The sequence below is a fragment of the Chaetodon trifascialis genome, chromosome 13, assembly GCF_039877785.1.
Source record: "Chaetodon trifascialis isolate fChaTrf1 chromosome 13, fChaTrf1.hap1, whole genome shotgun sequence".
NCBI lineage: Eukaryota > Metazoa > Chordata > Actinopteri > Chaetodontiformes > Chaetodontidae > Chaetodon > Chaetodon trifascialis.
This window is the reverse complement of record NC_092068.1, coordinates 27,025,429-27,033,902: the sequence shown is the minus strand read 5'-3', so window position 1 is coordinate 27,033,902 and position 8,474 is coordinate 27,025,429.

Sequence of the window (8,474 nt, the reverse complement as noted above, 5' to 3'; positions counted from 1 at the left end):
CGTTGACGTTATCAAAGCACATCTGTGCTGCAGCTCATCCAGTTCAGCAGGCTTCAAGCTGCATTGACTCTGTGAGAGCGTCCCCACAAACTAACTTAAACACACAGGTTTGCCTTTTACTTCAACAAATAGCAATCCTCCGTTTCTCTTTGAAAACACGATCTATGCATGTGTTGCGTTCAGGGACCACACTGAAGAATAGAAGTGTTCGTCTAATATCGTATGTTGAAAAGGTTAATCACTGTCTAGAGTTTTTGTGTATTTGCAAGCTGCTTTTTTGTATTCATGACTTGCAGAGCTGTCTGATCGGGCCCGGAGGCTTTGTGTTCCCCACCTCTGATTCAATGGACAGCTTGACTATCATGGAGGGGGGGAGACAAAGTGAGTGTGTGAGTCATGAAGAATAAAGAAACTGCACAAGGTTCACTACAAGACAACATATTCGTATGGTTAACCCACTAAAAATAACAGCCTCTCTGTTTTCAGACATGACATCTAATCCTGCTCTCGTCCTCCAGCTCTGATGCAGACTGCAGCCTCCCTCCTGCATCACAGTAAATATATCCCACCCCCGCCATATCAGTTCTGGCTCCTGCAGGACCGGCTTCAGCCCTGCAGTCCAGCCCGTTCTGCCTGAGGCCGTACCCTAACCAGCCTCTGCCGCTGTGCTGACTGCCTGTCTGGCAGTCTGCGGGTGATGCCACTGGCTTCTAATTAGTGTAAATTTAGCATTTTACACATTAGTTACAACCAGTATGTTAATTAGAAAACACATAATCACACACACACACACCTGCACTAAGTGAAGAGTTACGGCCCATCATGCCGTCCATCAACGCTCGCTAACATCTCCTTCATGTATTTGCAGCCCACTCGCTGCTATTTATGTTCTCATTTCTTTATTTGGATACCCGTTAGCTCATCCCTTAATGACCATTAATCTCCTCAGTATTCACACCAAAAGCTCATTTTGAAGGAACTGTACAGGAGACACTTTACGATAAATGAATCAACATTAAGCTCACAAGTGAGCTGTAAAAAAATAAAACAAAGGGCGTTTTAGGAAAATGTGTAATAAAGATTATATTTAGAGGTTTAGAGGTGCCAGGCGGCTCAGAGAAAGTTTCAACAAGTTGAACTTTTGCCAACATATTTGTGTTGTGAAAGAATGCGGCTGAAGAGCATTAAGCCTGTTTTTGTCTTTCTTTCTCTCTTTCTGCCTTTTTCATCTGAGCAATTTCCTCTTTTTAAACCTTTACCCTTTATAAGGCTTTTGGAGATCTACAAGCATCCTCGATATAGGAAACAAAACAGAAAGAGACATCAAACCGGAGGCATCGATCCAATCTCAGAGGTGTCGCTACAAATATGAGAAAGGGCCAACGCAATTAACTGCAAGGCTGCTGGGATGTCAAGGTGAAAGTAGCTCAAATCTCAGCCGTCTGCAACACGTCCGCTTGGTCACTCGTGATCATCTGCAGACGCTGCTGCAAACAGCTTTGACAGGGATTTTTCTGCAGTACGAAGCAGATTGAATAAGAAGTGCTCAATGAGATTTTTGCTCAACACTCAGAGATCAATACTCAGCGGGTAGGAGGTCGTCACACGTGGTCAGCCATCACATACAGGAGGTGTTTCACCTGCAGAGAGGAGACATAACAAACGAGAAGGAGGCAACTATGAGACAGCTAAACCAGATCACATCCAACCCGTCCTCACCAGGAGCACACAAGTATGAGTCGGCCGTGCAGGCCGGTCGTTCCCGCTCATAGTTCTTATTATTGTTCGGCAGCGGCCTCTAGTGGCCATAGTAATTATGACGGGAGCAAAGAAGGACGTCAGGTGACGCAGTAGAAAGAGCAAGAGAGGCCACATGAGGAGGACGGTGGGGTTTGACTTTACGTTACACTTCAGCTGCTTTCAGTTCAGTTCACACTTCAGCTTCATTAAGCGCTTCAACATTAACTGAAACTTCAATCCTGCAACACTTTCCCTTCAAGTTCTTTCACTTATTAGATTTCAGAGCCACTTCAATGCCTTCAAGTCAGTTTCAGCTGTCACTGCTGTACAAAGACGTTTTATTGCATCACAGCCTGTTTGAGCGAGCTGCTGTGTTTCTGTTTCTTTGGAAGTTCATTTGTTTTAGTGTAAACGAGCATTTTAAAAATTTAATTGGGATTCTGATTCTTTCATGTCTTTGTGTTTGCATCATGATGTGCACAAGCCCAATTACGAACGATGCTGTTGCCATTTTATATTCAAGTATTGAACTGCGGCCTGCATTTAGACTTGATTGTTGTTGTCGTTTTTTCCCATATGCCACCAGTTTTACTTTAATTACAGTTAAATCCAGTCGTTACCCTCATCGTCATCAAAGTTAAGCAAAGCAACGTTCAGAAGCTGCAGAAACTTCAGTCTTTAAGCATCCATTTTTTCAAACGTGGATAAAGAAATGTGTTCAGCATCCTCTGCTCAGAGTCACAGCTGCGTTTCAGGACTCTGTAAATTGTTGGAGTCCAGATGATCCTTTTCATTGATATTCCCGTCAAACTCAATGTCGCTCTGTGTCCTTTCACCCAGACTTCCATCCTTTCATCTTCCTGCTAAAGTAAAGATATTTATTCTCTCACTCACCAGCTGCCCTCGACAAACAGCCAATGTCAGCACCTATTACAAATCCCCACGAAGGCTTTACCACAGGAAAGGTGATTAATTAAAGCAATTAAGGCAATGACGGTTTCAATTAAGGCAGTTATGAGCTCCGAGGTGAGTAGTGTAGGAAGGGCCTTTGGGCAAGAGAGGTGGCAGAATGAGAGAATATGACCAGCTGAAGGTAATGAAACAAATGAGGGGGGCTACCTGGAGAGAGACGGGGAGATAAGAGGAGGAGGGAGACGGGGACAGAGTGAGGAAAACCAAGAAATTAATTACTTCTACGTTCATCTGTTACCTTTTCCCTGCAGCTGTGATGGTGATCGTTCTATCAAACAACCCGTGTGTGTGTGTGTGTGCGTGCGTGCATGTGCCGGTGCACGTGTGTGTGTGTCCACACAGGTGTTCGTGTGTGTTTTAGTGAGGGCTTTCTGAGGTGTTTTTGTACGTTCTTCCCTGCAGGAGGGCAACGATGCAACGACACTGTGTGTGTTCAGCTGACGAGTGATGAAACCAAATGAAATTAAAGGCGGCAAAGTGGACGTTCATACTGCATTGTCTCACCTATGTCCCGTCCTTCTGCCTGCTAATACTTATTTATTTGTAACTGGAGTATTCTCCATAAGCAGCTGTGAGCTCTGCATGAGGAAAACTCCATTAACCGTTTACCTGCGTACCTGTCCTCAGCTGTTGAAGTAATTAAAATCAGAGCGCTGCGTTTTGTTTTGTGCGGCTGCATGTGTGCAAACATGTGTGTCTGTGGCACACAGCGGCCTGAACGCATGTATTCAACTATCATGTGACTGACAGAGAGGCTGAGAAACAGTATTCTGTGACTGCTTTCACAATTTGTACAATCATTCACATGGAAATGTTTAGTGTTTGGAAAGCCGATAGGAACAGCTAACTGTCACCTCACAGGAAGAGAGTGAGAGTGAGCGTTAGCACCGTGAAGACTGGACGCCTGCTGAGGTTAAAAATGTCAGAGAGGTAAAGTCACCTGGAACGAGGTTTGTATTTAGGCCACTCCACGCCAACACTGGCTGGCAGTTATTATTCCTGCAGAAGCTGCATGTGACAGCTACGATAAAATAAGGTGCATTGAAGTTAAAGCTATGTAACTGTCCAGCTTGAACTAAATGGGAGGCTCCACACAGAGTTAATACCCACGAGGCAGTGTTTTCAATGTGTGGATGGAGGTGGTGCAGAGAGCGTGGGGCAAACAAATAAAACAGCTTGGTAAAGGAGGATGAGGAGGAGAGCACAGATGAGCTGCTCACAGTTCACAGGTTTGGAAAAATGGTCCATTCAACAACCTGCAGGACGACACAGAAATCACTTTGTGAATATTCAGAAAGGTCGTATTCATGGTTGAATGATGACGCAAAAGTTATTGAATGCTTTTATTCTTATTTACGATTCTCCAGAGGATGAAACCGTGTGTGTGTGTTCACGAGGCTGCAGCCTGATGCCTCTGTGTCGCTGTTACTTTGAGGAAAACACATAAAACAGCTTAAAGTCGAGACCTATGTGAGCATATTTATTGTGAAACAACACAGCAGCTGTTTGATCTCATCACTGAGTTTATTTAGTTCTGAAGCGTCTGCACAGACAGTGTTGGTTTAAGTCTCTTCAGAGGAATTTCTATTGATGATGCAAACCGAATGAACAGTGAAAATAATGGTTGATCAGCTGTATAACAGAGGCTCATGGACCTGGTTTGCATCACTGTGACTTATCCTTTGCTGCTCCATGTGGATCACACACATCCTCCTGATCTGGAGAGACGCGTTAGCTCAGAATGCTAATGCGTAATAGCTGCATGAACATACCTGACAGGAAACTGCTTCATTATGCATGTGTGCAGCTGTGCATGCGTGATGCCGAGAGGCGAAGGAGCTGTGTGAGGTGCAGATTTCTGCGACATCCGAATCTGTCCGCTCAATAATGGATGTGAAGCTGAACGCCTTAAAATACCTTCAGCTGGGACAGTTGGCAGAGTTATTAATGCTGTCTTTGACTGGCCTGAGAAACACAGGAGTTATGATTCCCTCACACCAGCTGGCTCGCTGGCTCCCCAGAGTGTCACACACACACACACACACACACACACACACACACACACACACACACACACACACACACACACACACACACACACACACACAATGTCAGGAGGAGAAGAAACCAGTCACACACTCATCCACACATTTACATAAATGGAACACACACAAGCGGAGACACCAGGAGAACGTATACGTGCCCACGCACCATCCATCTGTGCAGCTTCTCGTCCTCTCCAATGATGCTCTGACAGATTTTGTCCTAGTTTGCCCAGATTTTTCTTTTTTGCCCGCCTCACTTGTGGCGTACGTGTGGAGAAGTGACATCACATGCTAATGGGGGAGTGAGAAATGGTGTTATTATCGCAGCAATATACGGGGGAAGCCATAACACCAATTAAAGGTGGATGTCCTGCAATTAAAAGGCAGCGAGAGAGGGCTGGAGGGAGGCAGGAGGGGCAGAGCAGCATGAAGAAAAAATGAGTTTGACCTCGAAGAGAAACAAGAGACAGAGCGCCGTGACGCATGGCGGGACAGACAAGGACGAGCACGTTGTTTGAAATTTGTGGCTCTGTAAGTTGAGTTTGAGTAAAGCTTGTAACGGGTTTGAAATGGCCTCTTAATTAGATCCAGCAGCTGCTGTTTGGAGCAGAGCAAAGTAAATGCAGCGCTGCTGTAAAACATTTTTGTGCTGTATGCCCTTTAAGCAATATGCTCTGCAACTTGTATGACTAATATGTGCCATAATCTGCCATCACACACTCTGATTTCAGACACACAACCTGCCAAGCATGAGCAACACTGATTTCATATGTAGGTAGTGTGTATAAAGGCATTTTTACACGGGTGATTGGCAATCACAGCGTGCCGTGAACAGCTTGTCTGACGCGCTTCATGTGGAAAATAAGGCAATAATGATGTTTATTATACTTGCAGGTATGAAGATGTGGAGTGCAAGCTGCTAAATGAGAGAGCGTTTGCTGTTGACAAATGAACACAGGGCAGGTTTTCTGAAGCCGTCGTAAAGCTTGTTTCCTGTTGGTGAAGAGAGGAGGAAAAGGTTCTGATATGAACCAAAACCACAATCGTTCCCTGACTTTAACCAAGGAAAGAGAAAGATGGTGATAGTGGTAAAATATAAGGAAATGAGACGCAGTGTTGCCATTTTACATTTTTAAAGTGGATAAAATAATAAATGATCAAATAATAATAATAAACCTTATTTGTACAGATGATAAAGACGTATAAAACCACAGCATAAAATGAAATAAAAAAAAATAGAATAAAAAGGGATTACACATTGGTCAAGTCCAGCTGCCCTTTAAAGCACTCAGAAATACATGAGTGTGATTTTTAGGACACAGGCTTGACAAGAAAGAGTCTTTTCGTGGGAGACGTCATGTCAGCTGAGCTGGTGAGCAGTCTGAGGAGCTGAACATCTACAACTTCTTGACAACTGAGAAAATTGTGTATTTTCTCGAGACATTTGGTATTTTATGAGCTCGTGAGATTAAAAGCTGATATCCAGCAGAGCCCGATGCATGACTCAGCTGACCCAGCAAAGGAAATGAAATACTTGTGCAACAGCTTCCACTTACGTCTGACCTGCGATTGGATCCAGTTGTGCCACATCAAGAGTGTGAGGTGAGACATCAATGGAGGAGAGAGCGACTTAATGCGAGCCTTCACTGATCAAATCTGACAAAGTACTGCTGCCACGCACTCGTAATCTTTCATAACTGCAGCCTTGAGACGTTTATGTAAAGATGGAAGTGCAGAGAAACACAAAATGCCATTTGTCAGCTCGTCAGCCGTGACAGTTGAATAGACAGAGCTGAGAGCTGTGAAGCGTCGGGACGGTGGGAATTTCTCACTGACGCTTTAATGTAATTGCAGCATGTTGTTGGCTCTGCACCGAGGCTCGGTGCGCACACGGGCGCGCATACATGCACACGCACGCACGCACACACGACTGCGAGGTGATGTGTCCATTGAGTTATTTCCCTTCAGATAACTTAATTCCATCCTTAAATTCAAAAAGCAGGCAGGAACCATTAAAAGCAAAGCAGTGGTGCTGAAAACAGACATTAAGGCTTACGGCTCAGAGAAAATTGACTCACAATCAAGAGGCTTCTAATCCATCCTGAAGCGTTAAGGGTCGGCTCTCTTATCTCCACAGAGACCAGGGCAGCCTTTTTGGGATTGGATGGATGTGCGAATGTTCCCGCGCCACGGCGCGTGGAGCCATTTTTACACGTCTCGTTTGCGCGTGCATGTGTTCGAGTGAATTACTCGAGGTATCCGACTGCAGCGCGTGACCTTTTCAGGCAAATCTGATTGATATCACAGCTGGAAAAATACCCAAGTCAGTGGCTGTATCTTTATCATCCATTTTACCCTCCTTCCCTGATCCCATCCTGCATATCCTCTCCCTATCGATCTCCTCCTGCCCATCAGCCCCTCTCCTCCTCCTCCTCCTCCTCCTCCTCCTCCTCCTCTCTTCATTTGTCTCCTCACTTCATTCCCCATCCCCTCCTCTCTCCCTCCCCATCGCCTTATCATTATTTCGTCTCTCTCCCTCCTCTCCTCTGTCTCCCGCTGACTGACAGTGCAGACATGCTGAGGTAAATTGGGATGTGGCTGCAATGACAGGCCCTTTGTATTGATTTGTTCATCTTCATCATCTATCACGAGTCCACGCAAGGCTCAAACACACACTTCTAAACACACGTGCACGCACGCACGCACACACGCACACACAAGCACACACCGCTCGCAGCGAGAGGAAACCTGTCCGGGTCCCAGGCCGAGTAAACTAATGGCATTACCTTGATGGAGTGGACCAGTGAAGCTCAAGGCCGCAGCGCTGGAGAGGAAAGAGAGAGCAGCTCTGCTTCTGCCAGCGCTCGTGCTAACGTTGAAACAATAAACAAGATGAAGAGCCATGAAGCTGCTCAGCTGCTCAGCTGCTCAGCGAACAGCGGAGCTGAGCCTCCTGCTCTCTGTGCTGGTGGTTTCACGCATTGTTCTTCATCTTCTTTCACATCTTGTTGCTAAACACTGATTCTGTGAGCCTCACGCACACAGCTCAGCCTATATGTTACGTGAAAGCAGTGTTAGAGAGAGGAATGTAGCTGCTTAAATGTCTTAAACCATGAAAACAACTCTGTAGTGTCCATTTGTTGTATTGCAGATTTGGTTTAGTATGTTTTCAGATTGCTTTCGGCATTTATTTCATATTTGTGAAATGCACTGAGACACCAGCGACCAAAGCTTGAGGTTAATCTCACTTCTACAGTCTCACTGTGCTACAGTCACTTTGCTCTGTACTGAACGCCTCCTTTGTTCTTCACCTGTTACCTGTGTTACAAAGAGCCTTTCTGCACAAACCGCTGGTCACGCTGACATCTTTACACATCTGTTAATGCTGTATGTGGAGCCCTGGTCATGTCTGAACTGTCTGCTCCAGATTTCACTTTAGTCATTATTGTGAATTATGGTTTGGACACTTTGTGCTACAGGTGCCGACACCAAAGCCGAGTTTCAGCACTGACAAGAAAATCCAGTCAGTATCTTTATGTGACAACTATAAACAAAACCTTTAAATTATAAGAATAACAGTATTAATAAAATAACGTTTGCTTAAAAACTAAATCAAATGTCATTATTGCATCCACAGTTTTCAGTTTCAGTGCTGCAGACACAGTTTGGCTGGTCGTGATGCAGCAGGTGAGGATGTGGTAATGATTTCAAACTCCA